Source organism: Schistocerca cancellata, chromosome 3 (genome assembly GCF_023864275.1).
Source record: "Schistocerca cancellata isolate TAMUIC-IGC-003103 chromosome 3, iqSchCanc2.1, whole genome shotgun sequence".
In the NCBI taxonomy this organism is placed as follows: Eukaryota; Metazoa; Arthropoda; class Insecta; order Orthoptera; family Acrididae; genus Schistocerca; species Schistocerca cancellata.
Window position 1 is genome coordinate 823,843,515 of NC_064628.1, and position 23,177 is coordinate 823,866,691.

Consider the following 23,177-nt stretch of genomic DNA (forward strand, 5'->3'; position numbering starts at 1 on the left):
TCCACGCTGTCGCGGCATGCTACCAGTGTGAAAGACTGCAATGGAGCTCCGTATGCCACGGCAAACTGGCTGACACTGACGGCGGCGGTGCACAAATGCTGCGCAGCTAGCGCCATTCGACGGCCAACACCGCGGTTCCTGGTGTGTCCGCTGTGCCGTGCGTGTGATCATTGCTTGTACAGCCCTCTCGCAGTGTCCGGAGCAAGTATGGTGGGTCTGACACACCAGTGTCAATGTGTTCTTTTTTTCCATTTCCAGGAGTGTATTTTACTATACAACGTACCGCTTTCAGTTTTCCAGAATGGCACAGTAGATATGCACTGCGAGCAAGTTTTAAAATTTCGTTAGGAACAGCGAGATCCAAGAACCCGTTTTCCGAAGGGGAGTTTGTAAAATACTGTCTCATTGATGCTGTAGAACTTCAGCGTCCCACGAACTTTAGCAGGTTTCCAGAAATGGGCCTATCCAAACAAACAATGATACGACGTAAATGTGTTATGGTCGGCGATTTGCACAGGCAGTTAGCAAAAAGGGCTAACGACTTCGCTGCTTTCTGTGTTGTATTCCACGAAGCAACAGATCTTACAGATACAGTTCAGTTAGTGATGTACACAGAAGCGCCAAAGGAACTGGTGTAGGCTTGCGTATTCAAAAACAGAGACGTGTGAACAGGCAGAATACGGCGCTGCGGTAGGCAACGTCTATATAAGACAACAAGTGTCTGGTGCAGTTGTTAGATCGTTTACTGCTACTACAATGGCACGTTATCAAGATTTAAGTGAGGTTGAACGTGGTATTATAGTCGGCGCACGAATGATGGGACACAGCATCTTCGAGGTACGATGAAGTGGCGATTTTCCCGTACGGCTATTTCACGAGTGTACTGTAAATATCAGGAGTCTTGTGAAACATCAAACCTCCGACATCGCTGAGGCCGGAAAAAAATTCTGCAAGAACGGGACCTACGTCGACTAAGGACAACCTTTCAACGTGACAGGAAGTGGAACCCTTCAGCACATTGCTGCAGATTTCAATGCTGGGTCATCAACAAGTGTCAGCGTGAGAACTATTCAACGACACATCATTGATATGGGCTTTCGGAGCCGAAGGCCCACTTCTGTGCGCTTGTTGTCTCAAATGGTTGGTTCAAATGGCTCTGAGCACTATGGGACTTAACTTCTGAGGTCGTCAGTCCCCTAGAACTTAGAACTACTTAAACCTAACTAACCTAAGGACATCACACATATCCATGCCCGAGGCAGGATTCGAACCTGCGACCGTAGCGGTTACGCGGTTCCAGACTGAAGCGCCTAGAGCCTCACGGCCACAACGGCCGGCGCTTGTTGTCTCCACGACACAAAGCTTTACACCTCGCCTGGGCTCGTCAACACCGACATTGGACTGTTGATAAGTGGATATATGTTGCCTGGTCGGAAGAGTCTCGTTTGACATTGTATCGAGTGGATGGACATGTACGGGTATGGAGACGGTCTCATGAATCCAAGGACCCTTCATGTCAGCAGGGGACTGTTCAAGCTGATGGAGGCTCTGTAATGAAGTGGGACGTGTGCAGTGGGAGTGACATGGGGCCCATGAAGCGTCTAGATACTACTCTGATAGGTAACACGTACGTAATCATCCTGTCTGGTCACCTGCACCCATTGACGTCCATTGTGAATTCCGAAGGATATGGAAAATTTCAGCAGGATAATGCAAGACCCCAGACGTGCAAAATTGCTACAGAGTGGCTCCTGGGGAACTCTTCTGAGGTTAAACTCTTCCGCTGGCCACCAAACTCCTCAGACATGAACATTATCGAGCATATGTGGGATGCCTCGCAACGTGCTGTTCAGAAGAGATTTCAACCCCTGCGTACTCTTATGGACAGCCCTGCAGGATTCATGGTGTCATTTCTCTGCTGCACTACTTCAGACATTAGCCGAGGCCATGCCACGTCGTATTGCGGCACTTCTGGGTACTCGCGGAGGCCCTACACGATTTTAGGAAGCTGTACCAGTTTCTTTGACTCTTCAGTGTACATAAGAGGTGATGATAACGCTCTACGTGCAGCAGAGGACGTTTTGGACTTAGTGCCTACGAAAGGGATTGCGACCAACGATTGATGGTGTCGATATGGATAGGACTCAGTTAATCTCAGTAGCCACGGATAGAGCACTGGGAATTCGAAGCCATCAGAGAGGACTCATAGCACTGATGCGCAAAGAAGGAGGACGCACAGAAGAGACTTTTTATGGAATTACCCGTTTTCTACATCGAGTGAAGCTTTGTGCAATATCAGTAATGTTAGAAAAGTCATGAATATAGTTGTGCGTACTGTAAACTATCTGAAGATACATGGGCTGGCTGACACATCATCAGTTTCGGCAGTTCTTGGAGGGATTAAGAGAGGAGTGCGGCGACGTACCATACAGAAGTACTCTGGCTCAGTCGAAGTAAGATACTGAACAGATTTTTTTGATTTGCGTTTGGTCGTAGAGCATTTCTTACATAAGATGGGAAAGTCTGAACTGAAATTAGAAGACTACTGCGGGAAATCAGACGCAGAATGTCTCGTGGACAATACGTCTCACACGAACAGTGTGAACGTCAGTTTGCAAGGTGAAAACTATTTAATGTCTGGCATGTTGGAAAAACTAAATGCTTGTGAAAGGTGGCTTGCTCTCTGGGAGAGCCAGCTATTGTCTGAAAACAATGCACATTTCCCTGCCATTGGTTTGGTCCAGGAAAGTGCTAAATTTCAAGAATACTTGTCAATAATCGTAAAAATTAAGGAGCAATTTCCAGCATGATTTGTAGATGTTGGGAGTGTGTCTCCTATCATTTGTTGCTTTGTGCGGCCGTTTTCAGCAGAATCGAGCGGAGATTGAACTGATCGACCTGCAGTGCAAAACACAGTTGAAGGACAAATGGCTCTGAGCACTATGGGACTTAACATCTGAGGTCATCAGTCCCCTAGAACTTAGAACTACTTAAACCTAACTAACCTAAGGACATCACACACATCCATTCCCGAGGCTGGATTCGAACCTGCGACCGTAGCGGTCGCGCGGTTCCAGACTCTAGCGCCTAGAACCGCTCGGCCACACCGGCCGGCCTGAAGGACAAGTTATGTGCAGTACGAAGTAAAAAGAATTCTAGGAAATCTTTCCACAGCAAGAATTTCCAGGCCTACATCTCGAAACTGAGACAGTTATGTCGATGTTCGGATCTACTTACGTGTATTAAAGATTTTTCTCCTTAATGAAAACGAATAAATCAGGGTTTCGATACACGAAATCTTCTCAACTATTTGTGTTTATTAACGTGCAGCGATTTTGTGCCCGAGATTAACTTCATAGTTTCTCATTACCAATGAGAAACATGTTCCGGATTTGTTCTTTCTTTTAATTTAAAGTTGTTATTTACTACCCGTGCCTCATCCTGCTCCATATTACACAAGCGATCATTGTCATCTGAAAAATTTAGTATTAAAACAGTTGTTCAAGGTATACTTACAAGCTAGAAATTATCCTTTAATTATTGAGAGACGTGCTTGGTACTCTTGTCATGAACGGTATTTAGGTACGTAACGTGGGCGTAAAGGTGATCTGGCATATTTGGGCACAGTTTTGTTTTGGAATCGTGACGTTTGTAGATATGGCGAAGGAATAATACGATACCTTCCCATCATTGCATTGCGCACTGTGAAAATAGCACGAGAGCTACCTACGTACAGTATATCCCAGATAGCGGGTAAAGGAAAGTGGCTACATCTGTGCTTAGAGACTTACGGTAAATGAACAGTGATGGTTCCTTTTCCCTGTTCACACATCTGTAAGTGTGCACACTTTGACCACGAAGTTGCACATGTGCAGCTGCTCCGCAAGTGTGCAGAACTTCTGGCCGGCCCTGGCTTGTACGATTTCGAGAAATCATGGGAAACAAACCTGAATACTTGCATAGACAATCCTGTCCTCCATATTACCAGTCCAGCGTCTTAAAAACCACTGCACTTCATTCGGTGCATTAACAATGTAGTCCTAATTAAATTTACTGACCATCACACGTTGGGAAAAGCCGAAAGAGAAGCAGAAGGGAAGTACAAGTTGTGGCTGTAAGAGAACGGGACTGATGCTGTCACAGTAAGTACTCATGCGACAAAGAGGAACGACCATTAGTTATGAAGCGCGAAGCCTTCTCAGTCGAATGATTCATTTCTGGTGTCTGTAGACCTCCCGGAGTGCCCGTGGCCTTTGTTTGTAAAGGAACTGTTCTTTTGTTCTGTCGAATAAAGATAATAACAGAGCAACGAACTGTCGTGAAGTTGAAAATGCAACTTGAAAAACCTGGTACTGACATCTACCGTTTACTAAAAGTTATGTATCCCGAAGAGTGTGTATCACGTGCTCGACTTTTTGAGTGAGAAGACGTTCAAGGTGACTCATGCCAGGGACACCTACGACGTCAAAAACAGAAGAAAATATCGAGAAAGTAGGTAATGTGATTCGATGTGACCGTCGGGTGAGTATTTGACCGATTTCTGAAACTAGAAAAAGGCAAAGAATGCGTAAGGCACATTTTACATAACCAGTTTAACTCGAGAAAAGGGTGTGCGAAATTGGTGCCGAAAATTCTCACGCTCGAACGAAACGAAACTCTTGGAAGTCTTTGTCATGACACTTTGACTGCTGCTGAAAATTATCCTAATTCCTTGGACAGAGTGGTAACATATGACTAATCTTTGTTTTTCTCTTATTATCCAGAACTATGCATCAATCCATGCATTAGAAGGGCATGACTTAGTCGAGAAAGAAAACAAGCTCGAATGAGCAAATCAAAATCTTTTCAGTATTAATGTAATTATGTATCTTCAGCCGGACACTTTGGCCGAGTGGTTCCAGGCGCTCAGTCCGCCATATCCATCGCCATATCTACAAGCATCACGACCATTTTTGTGTATCTTCACTGGATTCCAGCAAGTCTAACTACTCATCAACATTATTACCTTGAGGTTCTTGCTTAACTTCGTGCGAAAATAGAAAAAAACAACCCGAACTGTGGCAGAATAAGTCATAGGTTCTGCATCAAGAAAACTTACTGGTTCATAAGCCATTGCCGCGCGGAATGGCCGTGCGGTTTGAGGCGCCATGCACGGACTTGAGCGGCCCCTCCCGCCGGAGGTTCGAGTCCTCCCTCGGCCATGGGCGTGTATGTTGTTCTTAGCATAATTTAGTTTAAGTCAGTTAACGTAGTGTATAAGACTAGGACCGATCACCTCAGCAGTTTGGTCCCTTAGGATTTCAAACACATTTGAACATTTCTGCATACGCCACTGTCTGTGAAAAGGTGTCTAGCTAAGTATAGCATCCCGTCGTTAGACCATCCACATTATTTGCCTGATCTAGCACCTTTGATTTATCTACTCCCCAGGATCAAATCAGCATTAAAAGAAACAAGATGTCAGTTCGCTGAAGCAGTGAAAGAAGAAACGGCAAGTGTCATCAATAAGCTCCACCAGTGCTTCCATAACGAAAAATTCGCATGCAGATTTTAGGGATGGAGGAGAGGCGTATACTGCCGGTGACAATGACTAAATATGTACGATTTTGAAATAAAATGCTTTGCAACAATAGTCCCGTTATTTTATGACCGCAGGTCGAATAGCGCAGCTGCTGAGGACAACATCTGCCGATGCTGGGTGTTTGGCTTGCAGCGTCGTCGGCAGCCGACGTGTGTAGACGTTTCCGGCGCACGCCCTCTGACCTGCCCTACTACGTACGAGAAGGGGGCCGTCCTTTTCCGGCGCTTGCCTTCTTTGTACCGTAATGAGCGGAGCAGGTCCCGCCGCGGGCGACGAGTAAACACGGCGGCTGATTGCAGCCCCAGAGGCGCAGCTGTCGACGGCGCGCCTCTCTGTGAGCCCCCCCTCAGCAGCGCGGTCCCAGCCATCGCGCAACTCCTCCGCTGTATATTTTCCCGGACACAGTTTATAATATTTTTATGTGTTTACAGGTCTTGAATTCTCTTAACCCTTCCTTACACTTCCTTTTCACATCACCCCACGAGACGCGCGCTCGTCTCCCAAAAGAACCGTATCCGCTTACGAGGAATACGCCGCGGGCGGCGCATCCCCTAATGTTCTTGTAAACTGCTCTGCTCCGTGCCGCGCCGCTCAGAAAATACCCCCGCAGCTTACTACACGCGGTCGCTGCCCTCGCCCTTCCGCGTATGACATTTCAGCTGCAGACTTCTCTGTTTAGTCTGAGCTACGAATCTTTCTCCTACTGTGAAATTTGAGCGGCACTTCCGACGTTTCCCGTGAGAACGTTTCACAGCTTGTTGTGGCTAGCGGGGATCTTACTTTGTGGGTAGAAATACAAAGTGTTTCACGTACGACGCAAGCACAGTGTGCGATGTTGGGTGGGGAACCAATGAAGGGAAGGAAGTGTAGCGGTTCGCTTATATCGACCACTGTGTATTCCTGGCTGTGGCCGCAAGATTTTATCTTGCTAGAAGCTCGCCTTGGTGCAGTTCGATACACTTGAAGTAGCATATGGTACAAAAGTGGAGTGAGGTACGAGCAGCAGATGGTACAGTCTGTACCATTCCCGTGGGAGAGTCGGCCAATTTCACTGAACTTGCTTGTGATTGGTTGGCACATTCGGGTGTTAGGCGCCAAGATGCCTAACTTTTCTTATTATTTATATACTTTTCATTGCATTTAACCCAGTTTCCAGTATGACAATCCCTCATGTTTATCCTACGAGTCTACCGTTTTTGTTTATTCAATTTCACTAGTTTTGGGAAACTTAAGAGTAATGATATTGCAACTGAAGTGCTTCGGACACCTTCGGGTCGCTTTGGCGCGGTTAGGAGACGTAGTACTTTGGCTGTGATAGTCACTCTGTTTCGGGTGTTCATCAGGGCCGGACGTGTATCTCTGTTTCGGAATGACATGTCGTAATCTGTATCGAAAGTTCTCAGAAAAGTTACCGTACTATTAAGAAAGCTATGTCGAGTGTTGTAGAAGGCAGTGTAAAAAGTGATATTTTAAAACACAAACAAACATGATACATTAATGAGAGGTGTCGCGTACCATCATTGTCAGTACTACAGATCTTGCCCTCTGTGAATAAAGAGACTAACGTGGGCAAGTGGCATCCCAAAAAGCACAAACACAAGTTAAAGTTCGAGATGACAGCATAGCAGCCTCCGCTGAAGAAGATCCCACGAGCGATGAGCTGTTTTCTCTGCTGCGGACACAACTGTAGAAGAAGACAGGTTGGTAGAAAGAACGGTTAGGGACTCATATTCAGTCTTTACAGTTCTCTCCAGCTTCCACATCTAACTTCCAACAAGACAACGTATAATTTTAAAATACGCCAGCTTTACTCGTGTAGTAAATAACGAACACAAGAGATTGTGTTTAAAAACATTGCTGAGCGATCGTACAAAGTCCTAAGTATGGAGTTAACTATGCGCTAATTTGTGTTAAAGTATGTTCTAGAAAAGAATTATTACGTCTCCACACATATCCGGAAGCGCACGGGGGCTGGATCAACACCAAAAACACGTTGGTCTCCGTCCGAAAATGCTTCATAAGGTCCAGAGGTACTGACCGACCGCAGTGTCAACCTCATCCTATGAACGTCATTGGATGCCGTTATCAGTTTTCGTGACCTGAGTGGCTACTTCTCAATCGAGCAGATCCTCAATTGACCCTATAAGGGGTGAGAGCACCCTGCTTGCCAACAGCGCCCTGCAGACGTGGACGGAGACCCACCTAAGTGCCCGTCAAGCCCGACAGCGCCTAACATCGGAGATCTGTTGCCGACAGGTATTACTACTGTACCAAGGCTGTCGGCAAAAATAAAAACACATTACCATGCTTAACATTGTGGAGCAAAACCGTTGGCTTTAAAATAGCTTTCAGTCATCTACGAAGGAATAAACACACGTATTTTTTGGCTTCCAAGGGAATGTTATACCACTCTTCTCGCAAAATAGTCTCAAGATCAGGTAACGATGAAGGAGGCGAATAACGATGACACACCGTTCTCTCCAAAGTAGACCACAAAGGATAAAAACTATTGAGATCTGGTGACTGTGATGACAAGGGGAGATGTGACAATTTACCGTCTTGTCACAGAACCAGTTCAGGACGATGTAAGCTGTGTGAAAAGGGGCCATATCGTTTTGGACCACAGTGTCACCATTGGGGAAGAAATACTGTATAACGAGAGGGAAATGATCACCAGAAATGGTCACCTAATCCTTCTCAGTTGTGCTACCTTTCAAGGTAATCATGGTGGCCATCGAGTACCACGATATACATACCCAGATCTTCACGCGAACCCGCGCCATGTCTCACTCTTGGGGGCAAAAATTTATCATTGTAGGCTTGGGACGACGTGCGCCAGATGCACACTCGTCGAGAAATTGGAAACAATGGGCAGCGAGACACATCCCATCAAATTACTTTCTGTTATTGCTCCATATACCAGGTTTTATGGCTTCGACGCCACGTTTTCCTGTTACAGGTATTTGCTCAACTTGAAACATGCCCTGAGAAAATACACTCCTGGAAATTGAAATAAGAACACCGTGAATTCATTGTCCCAGGAAGGGGAAACTTTATTGACACATTCCTGGAGTCAGATACATCACATGATGACACTGACAGAACCACAGGCACATAGACACAGGCAACAGAGCATGCACAATGTCGGCACTAGTACAGTGTATATCCACCTTTCGCAGCAATGCAGGCTGCTATTCTCCCATGGAGACGATCGTAGAGATGCTGGATGTAGTCCTGGGGAACGGCTTGCCATGCCATTTCCACCTGGCGCCTCAGTTGGACCAGCGTTCGTGCTGGACGTGCAGACCGCGTGAGACGACGCTTCATCCAGTCCCAAACATGCTCAATGGGGGACAGATCCGGAGATCTTGCTGGCCAGGGTAGTTGACTTACACCTTCTAGAGCACGTTGGGTGGCACGGGATACATGCGGACGTGCATTTTCCTGTTGGAACAGCACGTTCCCTTGCCGGTCTAGGAATGGTAGAACGATGGGTTCGATGACGGTTTGGATGTACCGTGCACTATTCAGTGTCCCCTCGACGATCACCAGTGGTGTACGGCCAGTGTAGGAGATCGCTCCCCACACCATGATGCCGGGTGTTGGCCCTGTGTGCCTCGGTCGTATGCAGTCCTGATTGTGGCGCTCACCTGCACGGCGCCAAACACGCATACGACCATCATTGGCACCAAGGCAGAAGCGACTCTCATCGCTGACGACGACACGTCTCCATTCGTCCCTCCATTCACGCCTGTCGCGACACCACTGGAGGCGGGCTGCACGATGTTGGGGCGTGAGCGGAAGACGGCCTAACGGTGTGCGGGACCGTAGCCCAGCTTCATGGAGACGGTTGCGAATGGTCCTCGCCGATACCCCAGGAGCAACAGTGTCCCTAATTTGCTGGGAAGTGGCGGTGCGGTCCCCTACGGCACTGCGTAGGATCCTACGGTCTTGGCGTGCATCCGTGCGTCGCTGCGGTCCGGTCCCAGGTCGACGGGCACGTGCACCTTCCGCCGACCACTGGCGACAACATCGATGTACTGTGGAGACCTCACGCCCCACGTGTTGAGCAATTCGGCGGTACGTCCACCCGGCCTCCCGCATGCCCACTATACGCCCTCGCTCAAAGTCCGTCAACTGCACATAAGGTTCATGTCCACGCTGTCGCGGCATGCTACCAGTGTGAAAGACTGCGATGAAGCTCCGTATGCCACAGCAAACTGGCTGACACTGACGGCGGCGGTGCACAAATGCTGCGCAGCTAGCGCCATTGGACGGCCAACACCGCGGTTCCTGGTGTGTCCGCTGTGCCGTGCGTGTGATCATTGCTTGTACAGCCCTCTCGCAGTGTCCGGAGCAAGTATGGTGGGTCTGACACACCGGTGTCAATGTGTTCTTTTTTCCATTTCCAGGAGTGTATTATGAATGACCGTGCTGGAAAACCTCTACGTTATTCGATTTTCAAGAAGCTGAGCAAAACTGAACGTACTCACACATTTCCAAAATCTTCGATACTCGAACTATTGCAATACAGCGAGCGCCAATACTGCCAGCTAAATAAAAGATTCTAACTACTGAAGGCACTATCTACTGATAGGCATAGTTAGCAAATGAAAGATTTTGATAGATGACAAACAATGTATTTACCTTAATAGTGTTCAAATGACATCCAGTCTCACAAATTTCCTTTTTCTGATGGACACACGTCCAGATCGTCCGCTCTCTCCCCACATCCATCATTGCTGGTGGCTCACTTCCAACTGCGCAACGCTATGCGCTGCCCAACACCACAATAGTGAATATTCCAACAGTGCCAACCAGCCACAGACTGCACACAGCACAGTCAATTTTCATACAGAGCACTACCAACATTAAGAACCTAAACAGCCTACTTACATAAGAGCGCTACGTCTCGTTACCAACATAAAAACCAAAACAGGCTACTTACAACATGACGTGTAGTTTCGGAATTGCAGCTCGCCCTGCAACTTCCTGCTTACGGAGCTCCTTTCATGTTGTTTTTGTTGCTGACAGGTTTTGCAAGGGCGCCATTCAATTCTGCAGTGACTAATGCAGCTCTCGTCCCCTTATTTTTTTGGTCACAATCTCCTAGCATGAACATTCTTCATGATCGCTCAACAAATATGCTCGTCTGCGCTGTCTCCTTGTGGATGGCGTTATTGCGCTTTCCCTGTATGCGGTATAAATCTTCTGGTGGCTTTTGAAGTAGCAACCACTTCCGTAGCCTGGGTTTCGGTGGCAACCACTTCTACATCTACATACATACTCCGCAATCCACCATAAGGTGCGTGGTGGAGGGTACCTCGTACCACAACTAGCATCTTCTCTCCCTGTTCAACTCCCAAACAGAACGAGGGAAAAATGACTGCCTATATGCCTCTGTACGAGCCCTAATCTATCTCATCTTATCTCTGTGGTCTTTCCGCGAAATATAAGCTGGCGGCAGTGAAATTGTACTTCAGTCAGCCTCCAATGCTGGTTCTCTAAATTTTCTCAGTAGCAATTCACGAAAAGAACGCCTCCTTTCCTCTAGAGACTCCCACCCGAGTTCCTGAAGCATTTCAGTAACACTCGCGTGATGATCAAACCTACCAGTAACAAATCTAGCAGCTTCTATGTCCTCCCTCAATCCGACCTCATAGGGATCCCAAACGCACGAGCAGTACACAAGAATAGGTCGTATTAGTGTTTTATAAGCGGTCTCCGTTACAGATGAACCACGTCTTCCCAAAATTCTACCAATGAACCGAAGACGACTATCCGCCTTCCCCACAACTGCCATTACATGCTTGTCCCACTTCATATCGCTCTGCAATGTTACGCCCAAATATTTAATCGACGTGAATGTGTCAAGCGCTACACTACTAATGGAGTATTCGAACATTACGGGATTCTTTTTCCTATTCATCTGCATTAATTTACATTTATCTTTATTTAGAGTTAGCCGTCATTCTTTACACCAGTCACAAATCATGTCCAAGTCATATTGTATCCTACTACAGTCACTCAACGACGACACCTTCCCATACACCACAGCAACATCAGCATACAACCGCACATTGCTATCCACCCTATCCAAAATATCATTTATGTAGATGGAAAACAACAGCGGACCTACCACACTTCCCTGGGGCACTCCAGATGATACCCTCACCTCCGATGAACACTCACCATCGAGGACAACGTACGGGGTGCTATTACTTAAGAAGTCTTCGAACCACTCACATATTTGGGAACCAATCCCATATGCTCGTACCTTAGTTAGGAGTCTGAGTGGGGCACCGAGTCAAACGCTTTCCGGAAGTCAAGGAATATGGCATCTGTGTGATACCCTTCATCCATGGTTCGCAAGATGTCATGTGAAAAAAGGGCGAGTTGCGTTTCGCAGGAGCGATGCTTTCTAAAGCCGTGCTGATGCATAGACAGGAACTTCTCTGTCTCAAGGAAATACATAATATTCGAACTGAGAATATATTCGAGAATCCTGCGACAAACCGATGTTAAGGTTATTGGTCTGTAATTTTGAGGATTCGTCCTTCTACCCTTCTTATATACTGGCGTCACCTGCGCTTTTTTCCAGTAGCTCGGGACTTTACGTTGGGCAAGAAATTCGCGGTTAATGCAAGCTAAGTAAGGAGCCAATACAGTAGAGTACTCTCTGTAAAACCGAATTGGAATCCCATCAGGACCTGGCGATCTATTTATTTTCAACCCATTCAGATGCTTCACAACCCCAGGGATGTCTATCACTGTATGCTCCATACTCTAGCGTTAAAAGGTTTTTTTTTTTTGGCTTTTCACATTTAACCAAATATAACATTCATGATGATAATTCATGGCTATGTTTGCCGACAAGATAAAGAATGCAACCTTTTAACACTAGATTGCGTACTCACGGCAGTTCTCCTTGGCCGTTTTTTGGTACGACTTGGAAAGAGAGAAAAATTAATGAATGATCGACGATGCGTCGGTTCTAGATTGTGTTTAGGAGACGTACGGATTGATTGCGCGAAAATAGTTTCTCAAATGACCTCTTAACCCGGATTGCTTTCACGCAATCAGACTCTTCAATGAAATTACCTAAGGGACCTATTTGAATAATAAACATAAACATTATTTGTGGTTAATTTAAAGAAAAGAATAAGCATAGATTTTCTGTACAGTGGAAAAAAGTATATTCTCAAAGAAGAAAGGCGTTAAACTATAAACATTACAAAATTTACAATGAATACAAAACTTACATTTTTATGTTTTTCTCATACATGGTGCAGTCCAACAATCGCTGCTTTTGTATGTGTGATATTTTGTAAAAATTAAATGTCCTGGCGTGCGCGTAAGTATTTTTTATCGTCACTAGGCTTACAAAAGCGTTTTCTTTCTTGATGATAACGTGGTTTTTCACACTAAACTTGTAGCGGTGCTACACAACACGTCTTAACAAGTCGGCAACCAAACATCAAAGGCAATGAAGTACATGTTAACATATCGGCGACCAGAAGTACAACTAACTATAAAGACTCTAGAATTTTCCTAACAAATGATAAATTGTTCTTTCTTCTGTTTCGCAGCTTCTTGCTATCAAGCGCTGCGGCAATGATTTTAAATATCTGCGCCCAGCGAGTCATAGTATTTAAAAGTACCTTTTAAACGCTGGCCGCGCGTCTTGGTGTAGGCGAACGTTATAAAGAGATTTCGTTTTTTTTTTACTCTCGTGTTGTCATGCTTAGTATCACTGCAAACTACAGCTTGGTGGCTGTCCTTTTCTCATATGCAAAATGTCTGAAATCCAATAATATCACATTGCTTCCCGCGTGAGGAGCGATGACTCCGTCAGGATCATCGAGACTCACGCGTAGTCGTGATATTATTGCTTTCGTGAAACAAGTTAGTATTACTTGCAAAAATTCTTTACAATAGATTTTACACATTACATCAAGCAAAGTGGTTAACATACAGAGTATCAGGTAAGTATATTCGTACGACTGAAATTGATAGTAATTTGTCCATAGGGTAACTACATGACAATTGAACTGTGCCCTTTCTAATGTATTGTACAAGGATAACAAATGTTCATTTCTCGGTAAAAGATAATGAAATTAAGATAAAGAGACACATACATAGATACATTATACATGGCATAATAAATATAAAAAAAAAAACAAAGAAATAAATTACTTGACTTCGCAGGAAGTCTGGGTGCTGTGTGCACTCGTGGAAAAAATATGTTACAAAAAATTGACATTCTTGTTTTACAGTGACATACTACAGGAATATTTTTGTCGTTGTTTCGTCGAAGATTTCTTGCAGTAAATACGTAGCACTTTACTTATTTGTGGCTTTTATAACCTGCAAATAAAAAAAAAAATGTTTCACTACACTTGGGTAGGTATGAGTTGCACTGGGAGTGGTAGAACTTCGGGTATAAATGATAGCACTGCACTTGAGTGGGGGAATTGATTACACTTTCACAGTGGAGGAAAAGTAGGGCATCACTTTCACTGTGGAAGTTGGAGTAGTTGTCGGGGTGTGATGTTGCGTTGGAAATACGTCGTGGGTCAGGAACTGGAAGACTGGTTCTGCAACATGTTGAGCCGTATGGTGGCGGTCTCTATTTCACTTGACACTTGTCCGTGCTTCCATTTATGTTTTCGTACATGAAAAATACAGAAAAAAAAATCTGTATTAGAATGTGCTTACTTACTAATAACTTAGTCTAAAAGAAAATTGGATTAGGTAAGGATAACAATTGTTTATGTACATAAGGTATCATTCTCTTAGGAATGCTTAGTTCTCATATTTATCTATTTTTTTTGGTTTTATTTGGTTCGACACGTTTTCGTCATTACTCGGCCTGGTCAGTAAATTCGGTAGCTATTGTCAAAATCGAGCTTAAGACTCTTCCGATTAGTGTCTTTATAATTTCACAAGGTACATGAGTGCTTAATTCATTGCTTTATCATATTTTATTTTGAATGCATTTCAAACACATTTGGCATCCGCGCTCGTTGTGCAAAGAAAAATTGATTGTTGAGCGCTCAGGGTACACAGTGTTACGTCCGTTGGTCACAATCACGTGATAATAACTTGACAGTTCCACAAAGCTAGCAGCAGTATTCTGCGAGAAGCAGAGCGTTTGGTGTCTACTAGCCGTGGTGTGAGTTTTTACACAGTTCTTCATCGACTGGATTACGGAAGCAGCCAGATGCGGCGACTCCCGCAGCTGTTTCGAAGAATGTGTCCGTGGAAAGGCGTACAGTACCGTTTGTGGTAAGTACAACACTTATTCACTTTCACTCTTCGGCTTTCTACATCGTGGTTTCGTGGTACAAGTACTTATAACATTACTTCACACGCGGTATTTCACACGTGCCCTTGGAGTTATCACCTTTTCAGTTCACACTTTATTATTAATTCGTGTTCACATTTATTTGGTCGTCATGTTAAGGTTCACACGCACCACTTTTATACGTGTCCATTAATTACTTGTCTATAGTCGGTTCAATTGCAGCAGCACATACGTGTCCATTTATTACTGACTGCATTATTACTACAAAGTACAGTTAACATTTAGTATACATATCATGTCTAAAAATTATTTACAAAGAAATATTTAGTCTCTGTGACTACAAGGCCTGACGAAAAGCGTGTCTCTTGTTCGTAGTTTGTGCTTCCAAGGCACTTTAGGTTTACACTTTGTTCGAAATCTTGTTATTCTTTTCTTTTTACAATAGTTACTCTTTTCGCAAGTTCAGCTCTTTTATTTTCTCTCTATTACGTCGTTAGTTTGAAGACATAGTCAATGTGGCTTCGTTTACGTGATGAACAGTTCGTGTTCAAACTACCATTAGGGTAATTGGGAAGCTTGGTGTTCCCTGTCGTGCAATTGCACATAACAAATCTTAATTGAACTCGCAATTTGCGAAGAATAAGCATAGCCCGTCGACAACCAATGTGTCACGACTATCCATTCGTATAGCCTGTATGTATCAATCATGCAACCAGCTCGTAAAAATCACTTCTCTACTGGATAAGGTAGGATGGTAAGGATACTGGTTAGAGGAAAACACAAAAGACTTTTATGGAGTGAAGAGTTTTGAAGGCAAAGTGTTAATGACGTATGATATGATGAGCTTCACATAAATTATTATCACCTTAGTTTTTCATAACAAATAGTATAATTAAATCGATACAGTAGTTTCAGTGTCGTCTGATCCAGCTCTCTAAACAATTTTCTATGCATATCTAAAATTACTTAAACCATGCATTAGCATTGAACTGTGTCTGTCAACTACCTTCTGTTCCATGTATCGTAAAATTGGTTTTCTAAAAAAAAATCGTCGTATTTCGAGGACCTGAAATAGATATTTCAAGTACTAAATTAGTTTATTTATAAATGATCTTTGTAGGTATTTCAGCTGCACTGTGCCGTAAAATTGTTATGAGCGTATACGGTTTTCTCCGTATTATAATAAAATAATTGAGTTGCGCACTTCTTTCCTGCTAACTGGATCGTTATTGACTTACTTGATTCTTATATGCTAAGCTGCTGCTTTTGCCTGCTGCGTTTCATAGGTGGTCTCATAAAATTTGTTGTCACACACTCCTTATGCATAACATAACATTTACCTCATTAGAGTAAGCGACCTTGATAATTTTTATTTATTTATTTATTTATTTATTTATTTTTTTACCTACGAGCATCATTCTCGTCTGAATGATCATTTTAATTTATATCATTCAAGAGGAGAGGGCTTTGCTATACTTAAAACTAGTGGTAGCAGGTGGCACTTAGCACGTCCCTACTATAATATATGTCAGCTCTTTCGGCTGTGGCCGTTCATGGCTCAATTAACTTAAAACTAACTTACATCTAAGGCAAATCTTGCTCTCCTACAATAAATGTGTTTTACTTAAGGTGCTCATATAAATTACTTATCTTGTTGTGGCAGGTCGACAGGGTGTTAGTCCTGTGCACTACTCTTACATACGTTGGTACTTCACACATAGTATGACAACTTATAGTGTGTGTGTATATTTTCTTTTAGCAGCTTAACTTAACAGATATTTTCAATGGTTGACTCGGTATTTCTTCAAGTCTGCGTGATGAAACAATCCTTTTATTCGTCCAGATACAGGGTCAGCTAATAGATAGCAACCAATGTGCGGCTTTCTTAAGATAATATATGGTCCTTCATACAAGTGCTGCCACTTGCGATTCTTATGATGAATCAAAGATGGTTTGAAGTGGGTCTTTAATAGCACTCGTTCATTTATACGATACGATAAGACTTTGCTAATGTGTTTGTCATGCGCCTTTTTTCTAAGGTTGGCATGAGTGGTTAAAGATATGAGAGCTTATTGGTTCCGCAGCTTCCCCGTGGAGACCTAAAGAAGCTGCTAATGGTTTTCCGACTGGGGTGGAGCTGAAATGTCAGTTATTTTTACTTGACTAGTATTTTGCGACATACCAGGTCGAGAATTTGCGTTCGTATCCCATACTACTTTTGCATCTGTTGATTGCGTGTTATTTGACATCGCGTTTGGTGCTTGGTTCGCCTGTGTGTAAAAAATAGTCGGATTTCCTTGGCTATTATAACCGGCGGTGTCAGGAAAAGCATCCGACGAATTGTCCTGACTATTGTTCCTGAACTGTTGGTTGGGTTGGTGAGAAAATGTCGCATTTTTCGGCTGTGAAAAATTTATTTGCTGAGAGGGAGTGAAGTGACTCGGCTGACTGTACTGTTGTGGATTGTTATAATTGTTCCATTTCTTTCCCTTGTGACGATTTCCATTATTCGTCTTGTTGTTCTGGTACTGATAATTACCGTTGTGATTTATCGGTGAATTACTGTATTGTTGCTGTGTGTTTTGATAAATCGGATTGTATCTATTCTGGTGTGGATGTTTGTTATATTGTTTTCCATTACGGCGGTTGAAACTGTTATGATTGCCGTAAGGCTGAGCGTTTGGTTGTCCCGTGTTATGTTGGTACGACATTCCATTGACGCAATTTGTTATGTGCTGCTGCGGAGCGGGCGGTCCATTATTATAATTATTCCGCGCGCTCGCACGCACATCCTCATAGATCATATCCAAATTGTCAAGAACAGAAAGAAAGGCTTCTAGGTCTTCTTCACTCACATTAACTAGTTTTTCTCTTATTGACACAGGAAGTTTTGACTTTAAGATCATGATTACATCTTTGGTTGAAATGGGCGTGTCCCAATACTGAATTTTACGTAGATATTTTTCAAAATAACGTCTCAAACCTCCTCCTTTGGTGTTGAAAGGTTCGGCGTTGTAAACCTCTTTTCGGAGTCTTTGTTGTATACCTGAACTCCAGAATTTATTCAAAAATTGCTTCTCAAAATCTGCATAGGTGTGACATTTGTCTATTATTTCTGTACCCCAAATTGATCCTTCACCGTGTACATAGCCTAAGATGAACTGTATCCGCTGCCTGTCGTTCCATGATTCCGGAAAAGCACCTGTGAATGATTTTAGAAATACCATGGGATGTATATTTCGTTTTTCAGGTATAAAAGGCTGAAAAACTCTGTGTTTTAGCACACTCTCGTCTCGCATTAGTTCAACGAGTGTTAGTTGATCGGCATGACTACGTGACGTAGAAGTTTCGTCACGCGTATTATTTACTGTTGGTGAGAATTGTACCTGACACGCGGGATATTGACGACTATCGTGTTCTGGCGGTAGCGAATACTCACTTTGATTGTCACCTTGCAATTCCATAACTTGTCGTTTTAGTTGATCTATATCATTGCTTAGCTGACATTTCCATTCCGGAAGATCGTGGCTTAATGCTCGTCTGATTTCACCTAATTCACTGGTTAAAGTGTCACCAGAAGTACCGGGAGCGGTTAAGATTTCTGCTGTAGCAGATTTAACCGTACCCTTTAGTTCAACGTGTACCTTGCTGACAATGTACTGTTCTTTGGACTGCATCCACTCTTCAAATTCCCTATTAAGTGTATTGCTTATACCGGTGTTGACATCTGCGATCTTTTTGTCAATATTGACATCGGATATTTGCTGAGCAAGGTCTTCGACTCGCTCGCCAACGTGGTTGACACTTTCTGTCAATTGGCTTACTCTCTTTGAAACATCACTGTAATGTTTCAAAGAGTCACTCGCAGTTGATTTACACACATCTATTTGGGCCTGCATATCTATGAACTTGCTACCAAAATTTGTCTCGGCGGATTCCACCATCGAAAGAACACTATCAATTTTTGCGTGTACGCTTGCGTTTAGCTCGCTTGCGTAAGCAGTGGTAATGGCTTTAATTTTTTCCTCCATGGTGTCATTCGAATTTTTGATTTGTGCTTGGATGTCCTCTATCCTTGATTCTAAACTGCTGAACCTGCTGTCACTTTGATTTGCTAACTGACTGATTTGCGTTCCAAGATTGTCACTTTGGTTTGTTAACTGACTGATTTGCGTTCCAAGATTGTTACTTTGGTTTGTTAACTGACTGATTTGCGTTTCAATATTGTCACTTTGGTTTGTTAACTGTGCCATGTTTGCTTCAAAACTGGTTTTCATATCAGCAAACAATTTTAGTATATCTGACAGCGAGCATTCATGTGACTGCGACGCGGTCTGTGGCGCCGACAGCTCACGTGTCGCTTCGTCGTCTGTTGTTCCTTCACTGCGAGATTCAGGTTTGTTTAAACCCGCGCGCGGTCTAAGTTGCCTTGGTTGCTCATCAGCCATCGTAAATTTAAAGTAGTTACACTGCACGAGCTAGAAAAGATAATTTTTTTTTTAAATTATGATTTTCACTTGTCAGGTGCGCCAAGGATTTCGCGTCCTGATTTCTCAGATATTGCTTGCGCGTTATAAACAATTGAAACTCTGACACACGAAAATGCCAATATGGCAACGAGAGAGATAAAATAAATGACAAACACTTATAGAGCACTGAAACTGGCGGCCATTGTGATTTACTAAAATGCACAACAATGGAATTCTTGCTAACTATTTCTAACTATTGTAAGCGAAATGATGTGATAGAGGCGGATCTAATAGCAAAAGGAAACAGACATTTGGAAATTAAATTGCTTGAGGAAAAGGAAAAAAGCGTAGAGAGTGAATGTCACGAGCCGACTGAATGCTCGGTACGCAAAGCTTCAAACGTAATGAAAAATCGTACTCACATTAGTTGTCTTGCGCGCTGCTATTTATTGCTGTTGTGGATTCTTGCTGCGATTTTCTGCATATGCGTCCTTTTTTTTATCACTGTTTTAGGCTTCCAATTTTCTACAGATGGTAGCATGAAAATAAAAAGAACAAATTAGTTTTTTAGTTATGTCCCTGTCAGGGCGCCACATCTAGCGTTAAAAGGTTTTTTTTTTTTTTTTGGCTTTTCACATTTAACCAAATATAACATTGATGATGATAATTCATGGCAATGTTTGCCGTCAAGATAAAGAATGCAACCTTTTAACACTAGATTGCGTACTCACGGCAGTTCTCCTTGGCCGTTTTTTGGTACGACTTGGAAAGAGAGAAAAATTAATGAATGATCGACGATGCGTCGGTTCTCGATTGTGTTTAGGAGACGTACGGATTGATTGCGCGAAAATAGTTTCTCAAATGACCTCTTAACCCGGGTTGCTTTCACGCAATCAGACTCTTCAATGAAATTACCTAAGGGACCTATTTGAATAATAAAAAAAATTGGAAATGAATGCAAAACAGTGAAATTTTGTAAAAAAAGTTGTCAGATCGTAAACTGAACACGTTAATGGTCTCCCAAATACAATCGACACACCGCGATAAAGAGCGAACCTGTAACAAAGTTCATTTAAACATAAACATTATTTGTGGTTAATTTAAAGAAAAGAATAAGCATAGATTTTCTGTACAGTGGAAAAAAGTATATTCTCAAAGAAGAAAGGCGTTAAACTATAAACATTACCAAATTTACAATGAATACAAAACTTACATTTTTATGTTTTTCTCATACATGGTGCAGTCCAACAATCGCTGCTTTTGTATTTGTGATATTTTGTAAAAATTAAATGTCCTGGCGTGCGCGTAAGTATTTTTTATCGTCACTAGGTTTACAAAAGCGTTTTCTTTCTTGATGATAACGTGGTTTTTCACACTAAACTTGTAGCGGTGCTACACAACACGTCTTAACAAGTCGGCAACCAAACATCAAAGGCAATGAAGTACATGTTAACATATCGGCGACCAGAAGTACAACTAACTATAAAGACTCTAGAATTTTCCTAACAAATGATAAATTGTTCTTTCTTCTGTTTCGCAGCTTCTTGCTATCAAGCGCTGCGGCAATGATTTTAAATATCTGCGCCCAGCGAGTCATAGTATTTAAAAGTACCTTTTAAACGCTGGCCGCGCGTCTTGGTGTAGGCGAACGTTATAAACAGATTTCGTTTTTTTTTACTCTCGTGTTGTCATGCTTAGTATCACTGCAAACTACAGCTTGGTGGCTGTCCTTTTCTCATATGCAAAATGTCTGAAATCCAATAATATCACATTGCTTCCCGCGTGAGGAGCGATGACTCCGTCAGGATCATCGAGACTCACGCGTAGTCGTGATATTATTGCTTTCGTGAAACAAGTTAGTATTACTTGCAAAAATTCTTTACAATAGATTTTACACATTACATCAAGCAAAGTGGTTAACATACAGAGTATCAGGTAAGTATATTCGTACGACTGAAATTGATAGTAATTTGTCCATAGGGTAACTACATGACAATTGAACTGTGCCCTTTCTAATGTATTGTACAAGGATAACAAATGTTCATTTCTCGGTAAAAGATAATGAAATTAAGATAAAGAGACACATACATAGATACATTATACATGGCATAATAAATATAAAAAAAAACAAAGAAATAAATTACTTGACTTCGCAGGAAGTCTGGGTGCTGTGTGCACTCGTGGAAAAAATATGTTACAAAAAATTGACATTCTTGTTTTACAGTGACATACTACAGGAATATTTTTGTCGTTGTTTCGTCGAAGATTTCTTGCAGTAAATACGTAGCACTTTACTTATTTGTGGCTTTTATAACCTGCAAATAAAAAAAAAAATGTTTCACTACACTTGGGTAGGTATGAGTTGCACTGGGAGTGGTAGAACTTCGGGTATAAATGATAGCACTGCACTTGAGTGGGGGAATTGATTACACTTTCACAGTGGAGGAAAAGTAGGGCATCACTTTCACTGTGGAAGTTGGAGTAGTTGTCGGGGTGTGATGTTGCGTTGGAAATACGTCGTGGGTCAGGAACTGGAAGACTGGTTCTGCAACATGTTGAGCCGTATGGTGGCGGTCTCTATTTCACTTGACACTTGTCCGTGCTTCCATTTATGTTTTCGTACATGAAAAATACAGAAAAAAAAATCTGTATTAGAATGTGCTTACTTACTAATAACTTAGTCTAAAAGAAAATTGGATTAGGTAAGGATAACAATTGTTTATGTACATAAGGTATCATTCTCTTAGGAATGCTTAGTTCTCATATTTATCTATTTTTTTTGGTTTTATTTGGTTCGACACGTTTTCGTCATTACTCGGCCTGGTCAGTAAATTCGGTAGCTATTGTCAAAATCGAGCTTAAGACTCTTCCGATTAGTGTCTTTATAATTTCACAAGGTACATGAGTGCTTAATTCATTGCTTTATCATATTTTATTTTGAATGCATTTCAAACACATTTGGCATCCGCGCTCGTTGTGCAAAGAAAAATTGATTGTTGAGCGCTCAGGGTACACAGTGTTACGTCCGTTGGTCACAATCACGTGATAATAACTTGACAGTTCCACAAAGCTAGCAGCAGTATTCTGCGAGAAGCAGAGCGTTTGGTGTCTACTAGCCGTGGTGTGAGTTTTTACACAGTTCTTCATCGACTGGATTACGGAAGCAGCCAGATGCGGCGACTCCCGCAGCTGTTTCGAAGAATGTGTCCGTGGAAAGGCGTACAGTACCGTTTGTGGTAAGTACAACACTTATTCACTTTCACTCTTCGGCTTTCTACATCGTGGTTTCGTGGTACAAGTACTTATAACATTACTTCACACGCGGTATTTCACACGTGCCCTTGGAGTTATCACCTTTTCAGTTCACACTTTATTATTAATTCGTGTTCACATTTATTTGGTCGTCATGTTAAGGTTCACACGCACCACTTTTATACGTGTCCATTAATTACTTGTCTATAGTCGGTTCAATTGCAGCAGCACATACGTGTCCATTTATTACTGACTGCATTATTACTACAAAGTACAGTTAACATTTAGTATACATATCATGTCTAAAAATTATTTACAAAGAAATATTTAGTCTCTGTGACTACAAGGCCTGACGAAAAGCGTGTCTCTTGTTCGTAGTTTGTGCTTCCAAGGCACTTTAGGTTTACACTTTGTTCGAAATCTTGTTATTCTTTTCTTTTTACAATAGTTACTCTTTTCGCAAGTTCAGCTCTTTTATTTTCTCTCTATTACGTCGTTAGTTTGAAGACATAGTCAATGTGGCTTCGTTTACGTGATGAACAGTTCGTGTTCAAACTACCATTAGGGT